Source organism: Cryptomeria japonica, chromosome 6, assembly GCF_030272615.1.
Source record: "Cryptomeria japonica chromosome 6, Sugi_1.0, whole genome shotgun sequence".
NCBI lineage: Eukaryota > Viridiplantae > Streptophyta > Pinopsida > Cupressales > Cupressaceae > Cryptomeria > Cryptomeria japonica.
Window position 1 is genome coordinate 84,916,531 of NC_081410.1, and position 15,648 is coordinate 84,932,178.

The 15,648-nt window shown below is 32.6% G+C and overlaps 1 pseudogene; it reads right to left on the bottom strand.

The window, feature by feature from the left end:
* Positions 1-2,623: 2,623 nt before the first annotated feature.
* Positions 2,624-11,513, bottom strand: LOC131030465 (carotenoid cleavage dioxygenase 8 homolog B, chloroplastic-like; annotated as a pseudogene).
* Positions 11,514-15,648: the final 4,135 nt, after the last annotated feature.

The window sequence follows — 15,648 nt, forward strand, 5'->3', positions numbered from 1 at the left end:
GATAAAATGTCAAAGAACAAGATCAAACGTGTGAAACCACCAGGTCGACCTTCGTCAAAGAGAATCCTCCAGAAAATACAAAGGATGAAGTGCAGATCAAAGGGAAGTTTGACCACATGCCAAGGAACATTGGGATCAATGAATTGAAGCTCCAGAAGCTACAGAAAGGATCTATAAGATCCACCAATAAGAAATAGGTCCAAGCGGTTTCGGTGTTCTAAGCCAGAAAACTGTCTTGAAATCTGAAAATGATAACTTGCTAAAAAATTATCCAAACATCCCATGGTTTAGGAATAAGGAAGATAATCATGATTACAAGAAAAATCTAGCTCCGCAAGATTTGGTGAGAAAATACAAGAAAATGTAGGAAGAAATGTTGAAACTGCAAAATAGAAAACAAACTGAAAAGAAATATTTTTGGTTGATGCAAGATTGCCAACAACTGGGGATGCTCCTGCATCACTTTTTGTGGAGTGTAATGCATGGGAGGATCCTGACTAGGGAAAGTTTAAAGAAGTATGGGATCATCGGGCCGAGTGTATGTCCTCTCTGCCTCAAGGATGAAGAAAGTACAAACCACCTTTTATTTTGGCACCCTTTTGCTATAACTTGCTGGGAATTGCTTTTTGCTGCTATTGGATGGGATACTGTAATAAATTATTCTCTAGTTGACTTCCTATAGGGATGGCCTAAATTGAGAAACGAATCATTATGGAGTGACTTGTGGATTATTTCTCCCTCATTTGTCTTTTGGCAAATATGGAAAGAATGTAATAGGATGATATTCAACAACATGGTTCTACCAGTAGAACACAAAATTTTAAAAATCCAAGGCAAAATATTTGAGTTTACCAATGACAAACTATTAGGAAAGAAAGTAAACTATTTGAGCAAATGGGACGAATGGATTTAGGCACAACGGGGAGATTTAAAATCTTCTAACAAGAACATAGAATGCAAAAATAGAAATAGGAGAGAGGCTATTTGGTGTCCCCCTCAGAAAGGTAGGTACAAAATGAACTTCGATGGCATTCCAAGGGAAACTCGGACCTGGTTGGATATGGTTACATCATTCGTAATTGCGAGGGATGATGTGTTTGGTATCTCTTTGGCTCTATGGGCAAGGCTACCAACAACGAAGCTGAACTATATGCATTGGAAAGGGGCATAAAGTTGTGCACAGAGAAAGGCATTATGGAAGTGGAATTGGAAGGAGATTAATTATTATCTATTAATGCAATAAAACATGGAAATTTTTTGATTTGGAAATTGATGAAAAAGGTGAGCAATATCAAACATCTTTTGGGATAGTTAAAGGATTATTCTTTATCTCATGTCTATAGGGAAGCCAATAAGGTGGCTAATTTCCTTGCCAATGCAGGGGTATACTCCTTGGTTTGGGAGACGGTGGACAATCATATAACATGTAGGATTGAATTATCTGATTTGATAGATCAAGACATGATACTTCTACTAGATAGGTCAAGCATAGGATGATTGAGACAACACTCAACGATCGAGGCAGATGAGAATCTCAGATGGTACACATGAAAAAATGTAGAACATATATATATTAAGAATATTAATGTACTAATTTAGTATTAATAAAAAATAATATAAAATAAAAAAATAATAATAAAATTATTTTTTATTTTTCATGCATTTAAGTGTCATAAACATATCAAATAAAATGCTCGAAGTTTTAATTGATGGACATTTTTGCATCCATATGTGAGTGTATTTTACCTTCGACATAAATATCATTTGTAACCAAGGCATGGGCCTTTGTACATGTGACATGGTCTTGGTACCATGTCATATGGGTCAAAGGACTTGCCCATCCATCAAGGGTACTCCAAAGTACCCCTTACATCTTATCCCCCAAATATTTCCAAGGAAAATCTCCACCCTTGATTGTCTTCTCAATCGGTTTCCCTCCATATCGTCCAACCAAATGAGGACACTTGTCCCCCTCTCATATTTTCATTACTCTCAGCCATTATAAATAATAGAAATCTTCTTTTAATATTAATCATTCAATTTAATAGCCAAAATTATATAAATTTGATGCCATTAAGCCATTTGATGAAAATATTCAAACACAACCTTATGCTATTGGTAAGAGAACTCACACATCAACATCTTTGAGCACAACCATCATACCATGGTGCAACAAGGGTTAATTTGGTGAAATATTTAATGTGCTCATCATGTTTTGTTAACTCTTGTTTTATCATTAGTGTTGCTTGTATTTTTGATAGAATAGGTTAATATCATTTTAACTTATTTTTGCAAGCTCAAAATTTCATGTACACAAATATAAATAAGTATTTCTTTGGATAAATTTCTAAAATTCTAAATATATATATATAATTAAGATAAAAACTAAATATATAAAAATTTATTTTTCTAATTGGATAATATAAACACAATTTTTCTAACAAGCTAAAAATTGATTTATAATAAATAATAATATACATAAAATCTTTTTACAATACAAATTTGCTTTATTTAATATAGTAAAACGTTTCTATAATAAATAGAAACTTGACTAAGTATTACTTCATCTAGTATTTTATATCATATTACATGCTGAAATGTTTGTTATGTACTTATTATTTCACTAAGGACCAGGGACCCAACAACCATGTAATTCGTAGGGTGATCCATATGGTAGCTTTGCACGACCAATTTCAGTAAATGTTGATCCATCCAAAACTAAAGCATATCCATTACCATTTCTATCACTTATTAATGATATCACCACTCCTACAATACAATATGTATATCACTAAAATTAATAATTAATAATTGTTATATAAGAAATTATTGCATTCATTGAGACAAGGGTGGTGATTTTCTTACCATCATCTTCTTTGTTAGCTCCTGGTCGACCTACAAAGAAGGGTTCATATGGAACTCCCCCTTTATCATACCAATTCTTGGTTGTTTTCTCCTTCAAATCAATCTATAAAAATTCACAAAAGATAAATGTTAATTCCACATGCTTTAAAATATACACATCATTAATCCTATAAATAGGTAAGAGGTGACTTGAAAGATAGGTATTTAGAGTTGGTATGATTGAAAACATCCCATTTGGAGTTGTTACACTAAGATAAATTTTTAACTCTAAATGTAATAGGATGAGGAAGTTATTATGTGTTAGAATCACAAATTACTAAGTGTTCGGTATTAATCATTATTCATCGTTGATTTTATGAAAAAACATGTCTTAAATGAGTAATGGTCAAAATAACACACACACACACACACACACATATTTTTGTGTATGCACACACATATGTGTGTGTATATACATATGTATACGTACACATATGTACACATACATACATACATACATACATACATACATACATACATACATACATACATTTATGTTTTATGTTTATTTTGATAGAATATTTTTCATGTAATAATAAATTTATAAATGGTATATATTTTATCTAAATTTGGTTCATAGCATCATACAATTCTAATTATAATGCTATGGATCTTTAACCTCTAGATCTCTTGTTTGTTATTCTTGATTAGATTCATAGGTGGAGACTTGACCTAGGTCACTTTTGTAGTCATGGATTTGACTCTCAAATTTTAAAATCATAATTTAAATGTTTAAATTTGCACCTAATCAACATTTTTACTAACTATTATGAGCTAACCTAACCCACATGTTAATTTGTGTGTCATGTTATTATATTCAAAGGCATTCACTCTTTTATTTTGAGATTACCTAGAAAACTTGAGGACATTTATGTGAGAGTGTCGTAACATAATTATTCATCAAAAATTTTATTGTCATTTAGGCCCTTGCCTATTTGCTTGCTATCCTCAATTATTGTTCTAGATCTATTAATCAATCCAACTAAAGGTCTAATTAAGGAGAATGTGACCCCATGATTGAATAAAGTCCTTAGAGGTAATAGGCATGGGTTTTCCATAGTGCATTAGTTTAAAGTACAAAATATTTTTGGATTCAACTACATGTATTATTGCATCTACGTTAGACTCCACGATCTATTATTATTAAGAGGAGAGTGTGATCCAAGATATTGATGCAAAATAGATACAATTGAATCCAAAATCACTCTATACGCTTCCTCAAAGGTAATTCTTAACATCACCTCTCCTTACTAAAATTTAGTTATAATAAGATCAAGGTGAATAGATTCCAGTAACCATTTTGTGGTTAATTCATTCTCATGAATATGAGTTTAGATCCACATGCTAATTCACGTTCTTTAATAAACTAGAAAACATAACCAATTTGAAGATTTTGAAATGATCATTTGATCAAATCTTAAAATTCTAATAACTTGATAAATCAATTTTTAATATCTTCTATAATATATTTTCATCATCATATTTCAAATTAAATATTACACTTAATTTTTTTCAAATTAATCAACATATTCTAATCTAAATTTATTTATCTAAATTAATCATTTATTTAATTAATCTAATTAAGTTTTATATTTTCCACTACAATACATCACACATCTTTCAAACAAGATTTTTTTTTCATCACGTCCCCTTCAAACGTGACGTTTTCTATCACACCCCTTTCAAACTTGTTATATTTTAATGACGTTTTAGAGTTCTTAGTATATATTTTTTTAAAGGAGTGCTATCATTTTATCTAGGTGTGTTCAAACACGGGCATAGATTCTGTTAGACTTCCAATGCAATATAAAAGACAAATCCTATACCATAACACGAGGTAAAATGTTTGGGATGAAGAATATGTGACCTTGGTAAGGGTATTGAGAAAATTGCAAGGGCGTTCTGCTCCACAGGCATATGCGTAGCGATATGGCTTCCCTACGTATATTGGATTTACACTGCACATATCCATCCCTTTGCCGTGCTCCTCTGGTGGCAATGCAGCCTCAAGTTTTCCCCATGGACTGCCATCCAGAGGTATTATGAAACGTCCCACTCTGATAATACCAATTAACAATATTGTTTTGATTAGATCAAACGAGAAGGCTAAAATTCATATAAAAAATAGTCATTACGATGACAAAACTTGATATTCTAGACAATATTGTAACAAAACAAAACATATATAATCATTTGTACTGATAAACGTCTAGTTCATGATTAGACTGTTTTCTTGTTTATATCCTTAACTTTTGAGTAATAAGACATTTTTTTCTTACTACAATGATAGGTTGTGGATGTATTAGAGAGATGGTACCTGCCATCTGGAAGAACATCCTTTCCGGAGAATGATCTTAATTCTTGCTGTCTCAATTTATCTAGAATGGTGGTATCTGCATTATGTTCACAACAATCTGCTATCACTGCCAACACCTTCCCATTCTCATCTTTCTCCTCATAAGCATTTATGAAGTGGAATGTTACATATAATGGCACCTCAACTGATGCTACCTGTTAATCATTTTTCATGTTTGAAGTTCATCATTACATAAACTAAAAGAAATCAAGTATGAATTCGATTGTAGATTCAGATATACAACCAACCATTTCTCCTGTATCTCTTGACACGACGTGCATGAAGGCCCTTGATTCAGGGTGCCATTTGAACTTGTATAGAGGAGTAGGCTCAGCTCTTAACAGATTCTCTGCACAGTACCTCAATGGCATTTCGGGAACTATGACATAGTTATCTGTTACAGGAAAAGAATGTACCCAACCAGGTGCAGGGCCACATTTACAATCCACCTGAATCAATTTCATACCAAATTTGGTTAAATAGATTGTAGATTTAATCGTTACTAAAAACAACCTATAAATTGCTTTAAAAACAAAGTGGATAGGAAGTATCACAATTCAATTATGTAGGTTTTGAATTAAATTTGCAAGTTGTCATAATTCATATGAACCCATCTCTTATTGACACTGGTTCACATGAACCCATCTCTCGTTAGTAGTGGTTCATATGAACCCATCTTTCATCAGAATGAATAGTCTATTTAACACTCATTACATCATAGTAAATGTCACAACTACAATATTAGATTGTTTTTGGAGTGTTTCCGAAGTAAAAAGATATAGTAATATTTAAGAATTGACTAGAATGGAAAAGTTTCCATACTCTTCCAATCAAAGTTCTCTCGTTCGTTCCAGGTAGCATCCGGACCACATCATAACCAGGCTTGATGAGATCTGGGAGTAATGTAATGAATTCTGTATCGAACACTATAGGATGTGCTTAATGGATCAACCCCTGATATAAAACACAAAAGCAATTGTCATATTTGATCATAATTCATATGTTTCCTTGAATCAAAGTTATGTATGAGAAAAATGATCATGATGGTTGTAGATCAAATAAATTTGATCCGTGGGGTGGTGAAATTACTCCCAGTTTGTCTGTGTATTCAAACTTGCCCATGGTTTTCAAAGTGGCAGGATTGATTTGAATAGATCCTTTCATTGTTTCAGTCAAGCAAACAACTCTCCCATCACCTAATCTGTGAAACCCACATGATTGAATGAATATTGGAATCAAATGGAATAATGGGTGTTCAATTTTTCTTTACCATCAAAGTTGAATCAAATCAAGAAGCGGGAACTGACCTTATGACTCTTGTGTTGGCATTGTCTGTTAATGAAGCACCAGAGAAGAGTCCTGCAAGGTCCCCAACATATTCAAAGAAGTTTTCTGCCTTTAGAACTTCAGAAAATTCACGATAACAGATTTTGTTGTTCTTTTTAGCAGCCTTGTAAGCCTCAGATTCTAACTGTGCATGTCCTGCAATTAATCTCCCATTCTCAAAGTGAAGACGAACCAGAGTAGAATATCTGAAATGAATAACCTTACACCCATCAGAATATAGATATTACCTTCAGATATATCAGAAAACTAGCAAATATCTCCATTGCAAGAACTTCAAATATATGAAGTTAAATAGGATGAATATGTACCCGTCGAAAAGGTGCCTGAAATTGTAGTCACCTACGTCAAACTTTCCTGGTCCATTTCTCAGGTAGGTACCATTCTGTGAAAATAAAGGAAACAATCTTTAGGAGATTAACCCAACAATTGTACACCATTTACATTCTTTTGTACACAATTTACATTCTTTTCTTAAGAATAAGAAAAGAAACACTGCTTAACGGAAATAACAACTACGATACCAAGAAAATATGAATATACTGAAATTCCAAAAAAAAAATGAGTATGAGTAAAATGCAATCTATTTTAATAATAGATTAAAGAATCCCATTTAGGTATATTATGTTCTTTGAGGGAATAGGCTATGAATAATCAGATATATAAAAGGCACATCTTATACTTCTATGTATGTATTTCTGACAATTTATATGACTGACAATTTATATGACTGCATGACCACTTCTCTTCCTTGAAGAAAAAAACTGTGTTAGCCCCTACTATATGTTGCTTAGGCAAGTAAACTCATTGGTTTTCAACTGTCTTTCTTGAAAATTGATCTCTTCCTTTCAGCATGGAATTCTGTCCTACCTCCACGACTAACCAATGATTTAGGACCATAACACTGTAGCAATGGGCAAGAAATGCCCAACTGTGATGAAGAGGGAAGGGTCGGGGCTTAAGCATTCATAATAGATCTACAACATAAAATCAATCTATCATAGGAAGAAAAGTTAGATCAGAGATTTTCACAATCTAAGCTGAAATTATTGTTTTTTTTATTCAACTGTATGATTCTTTTGTATCAATTTTTCTCCTTCAGCTCTCATTTTAGAGTATGATCTGAAACATTGATACAAAAGAATCTCACACAATTGAATCGAGAAAAAATACAAATAAAAAAAAATAAATTATCAAAAAAATCTTTATAACCTAATTTAAGATAAAAAGAAGCTTATGACAAACATTTACAACCGAAACAAAGCTTCGGCCATTTTACCAGCTTTAAAACGACTTCGATTTCAATTAATCCTACAGTTTGTTAACCTATTTGCAACAGATCACAGTTAAACACATATATCCTTTATGTTGTATCTCAGAAGAATGTTAAAAAAACGAAAAGCAAAACAAAATAGAGGTAATGAATATATTACCAGCCAATTTGGAATGTATCCATCCACTGCAAGTTCACCCTCCAAGCGCTCTCTTACCACACTTTGCCATGCCACATGTTTGGACTTTACATTTAGTTCTCAATCCATTATACAAAGGTGGAACTTGATGCAAAGATCTTGAACATGATGATTGCCTTGATCCCTTTCTAAGGATCATTTGGTCATTTGACTGATATTTTGAGCTCTGAAAAGCCAAAATGTCAGACTGTAGTAAAGCCATCTTGAGAGAGGTTTCTAAAACGGGAGATCAGAAGCAGACTAGAAGTTATGGAATATGCAAATAATCGTTCGAGTATATAAGTGTGTTTCAATAACAAGGCAACAATTGTACAGTTTTAAGAAGTGAGGGGTATATATATAAATATATTCTATTACAGGTTTAATTTTGTCGTTCACAAGCACTGTGATTTCTCTTGGTCATGCTACCATCACATGGAATCTTAGAAACCATCTCCCATCAGAGCGAATGGGTTTCTTTCAAAATCCTTTACTGGCAGATGCGGGTTTGGGATCGAAGGAAGATTTTGTTGTGTAGTTAATTTTTTTAATTTTTTAGAACCCATTACAATATGACATCCTTTTTGGAAGCATCACCGATAGTTTGTTTGTTATGCTATGTTAAAAAAGTTGAAAATATTGATCAACAATGCTGGTCCAAAAAGATTGCTGAGGAGGAATTAGATTGTTGAAGGAAGATTTGGATGAACATGTGGAATATTAATTTGTGGAATATTAATTTATACAAATGTTTTAATATCAAGGAAGAGATTAAAATGTATGTGTTACAAAAATTCAGGAATGACATTTGAACAAAATGAATTGGACAAAAAATATCATTATATCAAAAAGTTCAACCCCCTGTAGAAACATGAGAAAGTTTATTTAAAGACCATAATTAAGAGAAAAGCAAGGATTCTAGTTGTTCGGATTAGGGTGAGTCCCATCATTTCAGATGTGTGATAGGCAGATGGATGGTACAAAAAGAAGATTGGGACGTCCGAATTTGCATTTTTTGGAAGAAAGGGGTGGTTGAAAGGGAAACATTTCATTCTTGATTGTGCAGTGTATGAGGACAATGGCACTCAGCTTGGAAACTTATTACAGTGTACAGTCTGAAAGAATTTTGAAGACAGTTTCAAAATTTTGCAAGTTTCCTTATCAAGATAAATAATAGAAAAGTCAACATAAAAGAAAACATAAATATAAATTAACACTAGGTTTCTTCATTGCTTAAACTGAAAGATTATAATAATATAAAACTAACTGAAAGATAATGAAATCTGTTCACAATTGAAAAAATTACAGATCTTATGAATGTAATTAAAATCTTGCTACAATCCAAATGCCCATTGTTATGTATTGAATTTTAATAGAAACACTATAATCGAAGAACGCCTGTTTGGTTTTTCTTTAAGATTTTCTTATAGAACAATAGAATGAAAAATAATTTTGTGAATAGAAAGTTAAAAAATAAAGTAACAATGTCATATCGATCAGAATGAGGTGGTTCATTGGAAGTATGCACGATTGCCTACGTGCATGTATTTCCAGTTTTGCATACGAGGGAGTTGAATAAAGACAATACGACAGCTTGCGTGGGGAATAGTTCTTGTATTTTATGGGAATGTATAGCCCAATGCTCTAGGTCATTTGCATTTATATCAAAGTTTTGGTGTGTTATTTAATCCATAATTCACATAGCCACGTGTTTTTTTAATTTAAAAGAAAAGTTGTTTCAACCACCACTTTGTCCTTCTCCTAGCTTTAACGTAGATTAGCTTAAACAATATATATTAAATTTAGGTATTGTATTTATTTGATAAATAATGATAGTAAATAATTCATAAAAGAAGTGGTAGATGGTAAAAAGATATGTTTTTAAACATAATAGAATCTAAAATAAAGATAATAAACATAAAAACAAAGGTCAAATTTACATAATGTTAAGTACTTATTGTGATTTCAACATAGAGAAGATCTTGATTATAAGGCTTTTTTTAGACAATTCTAGGGACAACATCACCAATAGACTCCCAATCAATGAGAGTGCCTTCTTCTTTAGTAGTATCTTTGGCTAATTTTGGTCTAGGGAGATGGATAATATCAAGCAAGGGCTATTGTTAGAGCCAAGCTACCTAGTAGCTTGCCCATTAGAGGAGGCAAAGGGTTGCTACGATATTGGGACCAACCTCTCTAGGACACATTATCTCTCAAACATCAAGGTTGAGAGCCATAGGACTGATATCCTTTCTCATGTCTTGAAGATTGATTGTGATCATGGCTATGCCCTCAAGGGGGAGATGGATGAATGAGACTTTAGCAATAGTGTAGGTAGGATTACCCTAGTGACCCGTCAACTCCTAAAGTTATAAGACATCAATTGTAACTTTTCAAGCTTCAACTTGACACGAAATTGAAAGGCACAAGAGCATTGGAACATATTATAGCCTAAGGTAGATAAAAAATGATGGTATGTAGAGAAGAACCTATTAAAATAGATGCATTTAAATCTTCCAAATACTAAAGAGAATCTCCACCTTGAAAACATTTCCCATCTAGGCATATTTGACAAAAACCAGATAGAGTTTTTAGAAGCTACATAAAATATTATATAAGAATAATGTGCTTTTATTCTCAATCTTTTGTTTAATACAAACTATATATTTATAAAAATTTCATATCCTATATTATATGAGTTATTTAACAACTCACAAATAAACCCTCATTATAATTTAACATTAAGTTATTTCTCAATAACTTAATATTAATGTGCATAACTATTTTATTAATCATACGATAATGCTAACCTAAACACACATGTGAACACTAATTCCTAATAGTATAAACACTCTATTAGGCCCATATATTAAATTACTAAACTTGTACCATGGCTTATCATCCTAGCACAACCAAGATATAATCAAAAAGTCCTATTGTATTGTGCATGAAATACCAATCCTCTCTTTCACTAGTTACAGTCTAATACATAGGTTATGCCCCACATTTATCATATGTCATCTTTATCATATTAAAGTGCCTACATAAAATCTAAGTGGTAGATAGTAATGAATTGGCAATGCATCTCAAAAGGGAAGTTTTGTAAAAAATATAATTTGAGGTATAAACATTAATAATCTAAAACAAATGATTATATATGTTGGAAAGAGCCCATAATACATTGTTGACAAGGTCACGACACTAAAAATACAATAACTAATGGCATGTAGGGGAGATAAGGTCATTACAAAAAAACTAGAAGACCAATTGACATGGCAATCTTCAGAAAGAAAGAAATAGAAAACCTTAACATCTTGCAAATAGAGATGTCTAGACTTGTAAATTGGATTCAAGAATCATGAATAAAATACTTCCTTGGGAGGTGCATCAAACTTCAAAATTTCTAGGAAATATAATTCATAAATGAGTAAATTGAGAATCATTTCATTATAATCCATCTTACCATGATAGAACAATCATTCTAAAGAATAACCTAACTTGAATCAAAACTCCCTATTTGAAGGATATGATATCTTGGCTGCAATCAATATTTAACAAATCACCCTAATTTAAGATTCCTTGGTGGGTTACATGATACGTCCGCTGTAAAACTAAAGGAAAGAAAGCACATCAATAAAAGGAATTTGTTGGATGAGATAACTAAGAGGCTACTAGTAGAGATCAAATATTTTACCTCATTAGAGGTTTCCCTATGGTGGGAATTACCAACAACCTTTGGTTAAGAGGTTTTCAACCACTTTAGTGCTATGACCCCTATAGTTGAAGGAAGGCTTGGGGTAGAATTGTTATTTATAGAGCTCTTGGATTTGCAATTGACAACTACAGAAAAACTTCGTCCTTTTTTTAGGCCCCAACCTAGAAGAAGGTAGAAAGGAAGGTTTTGGAAAGGAGAAAGAAAATGACATTATTGAATCATATGTACAAAATAATGGAATTGATAAGAAGTATTCAGTAAGTTCAATTAAAGAACATGTTGAGCATATGCAATTTTTCCAATCTAATATTATTAGTAGTTTCCTTAAGGCACTTAGAGAAATACGCCTCAAAATGGACATAACATTGATGATGAGACACATAGAATTGTTCATGCTCAACACAAACCATAGTTCCTAAATAAGAGGCAATATATTTTACAATGTTCTAACATGACAAAGGTAACCTAGGGAATTCAAACCAAGTGAGAAACTTAGAGTTTTTATTAGAGACACAAATTTCTCAAGTCCAAGGTTTGAAAAATGATAACGAGGATCAAAAAAGATAGGGACCATGATAATGAATATCATCAATGTGGTTAGACTCAACAAAGTGAAAGAAAAAATTGGCAATATTTTGCATAATATCTAGGTATATTATGTTGGCAAGAGACACTGCAGAGGTCATTTGGTGTTGTCATTGATGGTAGCGCAAGTATGTGATCCCATTCGTGTTGTTGTATTAGATCAGAGCATTTGACAATTTAGTATTTTGGTTAGCATTTCATTTGTGTTGTATATTTTGTGTTGTGCATCTAAGGGAAGGTATTTGGATGTCTAGAACACTTTATTCCAGAGTTTTAGCCTTCGGTGATGATCGGTGTAGGAGTTATAAGATCTGGTGTATCGGGTTTTGGTTTGAAACTAAAGGAAGGGAAGCACATCAATAAAAGGAATTTGTTGGATGTGATAACTAAGAGGCTACTAGTAGAGATCAAATATTTTACCTCATTAGAGGTTTCCCTATGGTGGGAATGACAAACAACCTTTGGTTAAGAGGTTTTCAAACCAGTTTAGTGCTATGACCCCTATAGTTGAAGGAAGGCTTGGGGTAGAATTGTTATATATAGAGCTCTTGGCTTTGTGATTGACAACTACAAAAAAAAAATCATCCTTATTTTTAGGCCCATCCTAGAAGAAGATAGAAAGGAAGGTTTTGGAAAGGAGAAAGAAAAGGACATTATTGAATCATATGTGCAAAAGAATGACATTGATAAGAAGTATTCAGTAAGTTCAATTAAAGAACATGTTGAGCATACATAATTTTCCCAATCTAATATTATCAGTATTTTCTTTAAGGAACTTAAACAAATACACATCAAAATGAGCATACCATTGGTGATGAGACAAATAGAATTGTTCATGCTCAACACAAACCATAGTTCCTAAATAAGAGGCAATATATTTTATAATGTTTTGACATGAAAAAGGTAACCTAGGAAATTTAAACCAAGTGAGAAACTTAGAGTTTTTATTAGTGACACAAAATTCACAAGTCCAAGGTTTGACAAATGATAATGAGGATCAAAAAAGATAGGGACCATGACAATGAATATCATCAATGTGGTTAGACTCAACAAAGTGAAAGAAACAATTGGCAATATTTTGCATAGCATCTAGGTATATTATGTTGGCAAGACCCACTGTAGAGGTCACCTAGTGTTGTCATTGATGGAAAACCAAGTATGTTATCCCATCTATGTTGCTGTATTAAATCATACCATAAGTTAGATTGGAGATTGGTTCAAGTCCTACAAGCTTAGAACATAGTATTGGACAGAATTCAGTATTTTGGTTAGCATTTCATTTCTGTTGTATATTTTGTGTTGCGGATCTAAGGGAAGGTATTTGGATGTCTAGAACACCTTATTCTAGAGTTTTAGCCTCCGTTGATTATTGGTGTGGGAGTTAGAAGATCTGGTGTATCGGGTTTTGGTTTGAAACTAAAGGAAGGGAAGCACATTAATAAAAGGAATTTGTTGGATGTGATAACTAAGAGGCTACTAGTAGAGATCAAATATTTTACCTCATTAGAGGTTTCCTCATAGTAGGAATGACCAACAACCTCTGTTTAAGAGGTTTTCAAACCACTTTAGTGCTATGACCCCTATAGTTGAAGGAAGACTTGGGGTAGAATTGTTATTTATAGAGATCTTGGCTTTGTGATTGACAACTAGAGAAAAAGCTTCATCCTTTTTTGTAGGCCCCAAACTAGAAGAAGGTAGAAAGGAAGGTTTTGGAAAGGAGAAATAAAAGGACATTATTGAATCATGTGTACAAAAGAATGACATTGATAAGAAGTATTAAGTAAGTTCAATTAAAGAACACGTTGAGCATATGCAATTTTCCCAATATAATATTATTAGTACTTTCTTTAAGGTACTTAGACAAATACACCTCAAAATGAACATACCATTGATGATGAGACAAATAGAATTGTTCATTCTCAACACAAACCATAGTTCCTAAATAAGAGGCAATATATTTTACAATGTTCTAACATGACAAAGGTAACCTAGGGAATTCAAACCAAGTGAGAAACTTAGAGTTTTTATTAGAGAAATAAAATTCACAAGTCCAAGGTTTAAAAAATGATAATGAGGATCAAAAAACACAGGGACCATGATAGTGCATATCATCAATGTGGTTAGACTCAACAAAGTGAAAGAAAAAAAATGGTGATATTTTGCATAACATCTAGGTATATTATGTTGGAAAGAGACATTGCACAGGTCATCCAATGGTGTCATTGATGGCAAACCAAGTATGTGATCCCAACGTCATTGTTGTATTAGATCATACCAAAAGTTAGATTGGAGATTGTTTCAAGTCCGGCAAGCTCAGAACAAAATATTTGATAGAGTTCAGTATTTTGGTTAGCATTTCATTTATGTTGTAGATCTAAGGGAAGGTAGTTAGATGTCTGGAACACCTTATTCTAGATTTTTATCCTAATCAGTGCAATAAGTCTAGACATAAATCAAGTGAATGCAATAAGTATAGACATAAATCAAGTGAATGTAGAAGTATGATAAATAATAGAAGGAATTTTAGATATAATTCATGTGGTAGGTTTGGACACATTGCTAATCAATGCAAATCAAGAGAAATCAAGGGAATAATAGGCTTGGACAGAATAATATTGTGTGCTACAATTGCAACAAATTCGGTCACATTGCAAGATTTTGTAGAAGTAAGAATGTGAATAAGAATGGTTTGACCCATAAGAACAAGAATGTGCAATCAGATGATAAAGACAAAGAAAAAGTGGATGAGATTAGGAATCAAATGAAGAAAACATGGGTAAAGAAGAGTGAGGCTAATGCGGGAAATGGGTCTGCACTAGAACTCGGTGCTAGAAATTCCTCCGAGAATTGATTTAAGGCCTCTGGCTTAAAGAGATTTTTCAAGAAAATCCTATTCTCCCCTACCAGCAATTGGTGGTGGCATTCGACAGATTGTCAGAAGTTGCATTAGGGTATTGTAGATGATTTGGAAAGATTTATGGAAGAGATTGATAGATATTGAAGATCCACAGAAGAATTTTTGTTAAGCGGTATGAGAAGACAAGGTTTCCGAAAGGTTTAGGGAAAGTGAATTTATTATATCAAAAAGTTAAGTGTGCGAATAATAAAAGGTAAATTTACCTTATCATTTATCACTGTGCATTCTAGAGAAGAGGATAAGAAAGTTCTGCAAGAAAATTTCGTAAAGATTGAAGTGTGAAAGAGATTCCATGTGAAAACCTTAATTTGACGAAGACAAGTTTTTTTATGTGAAGCTTGTAAATTTGAAATTTCTGAGAATGCCTAGTCCTTTA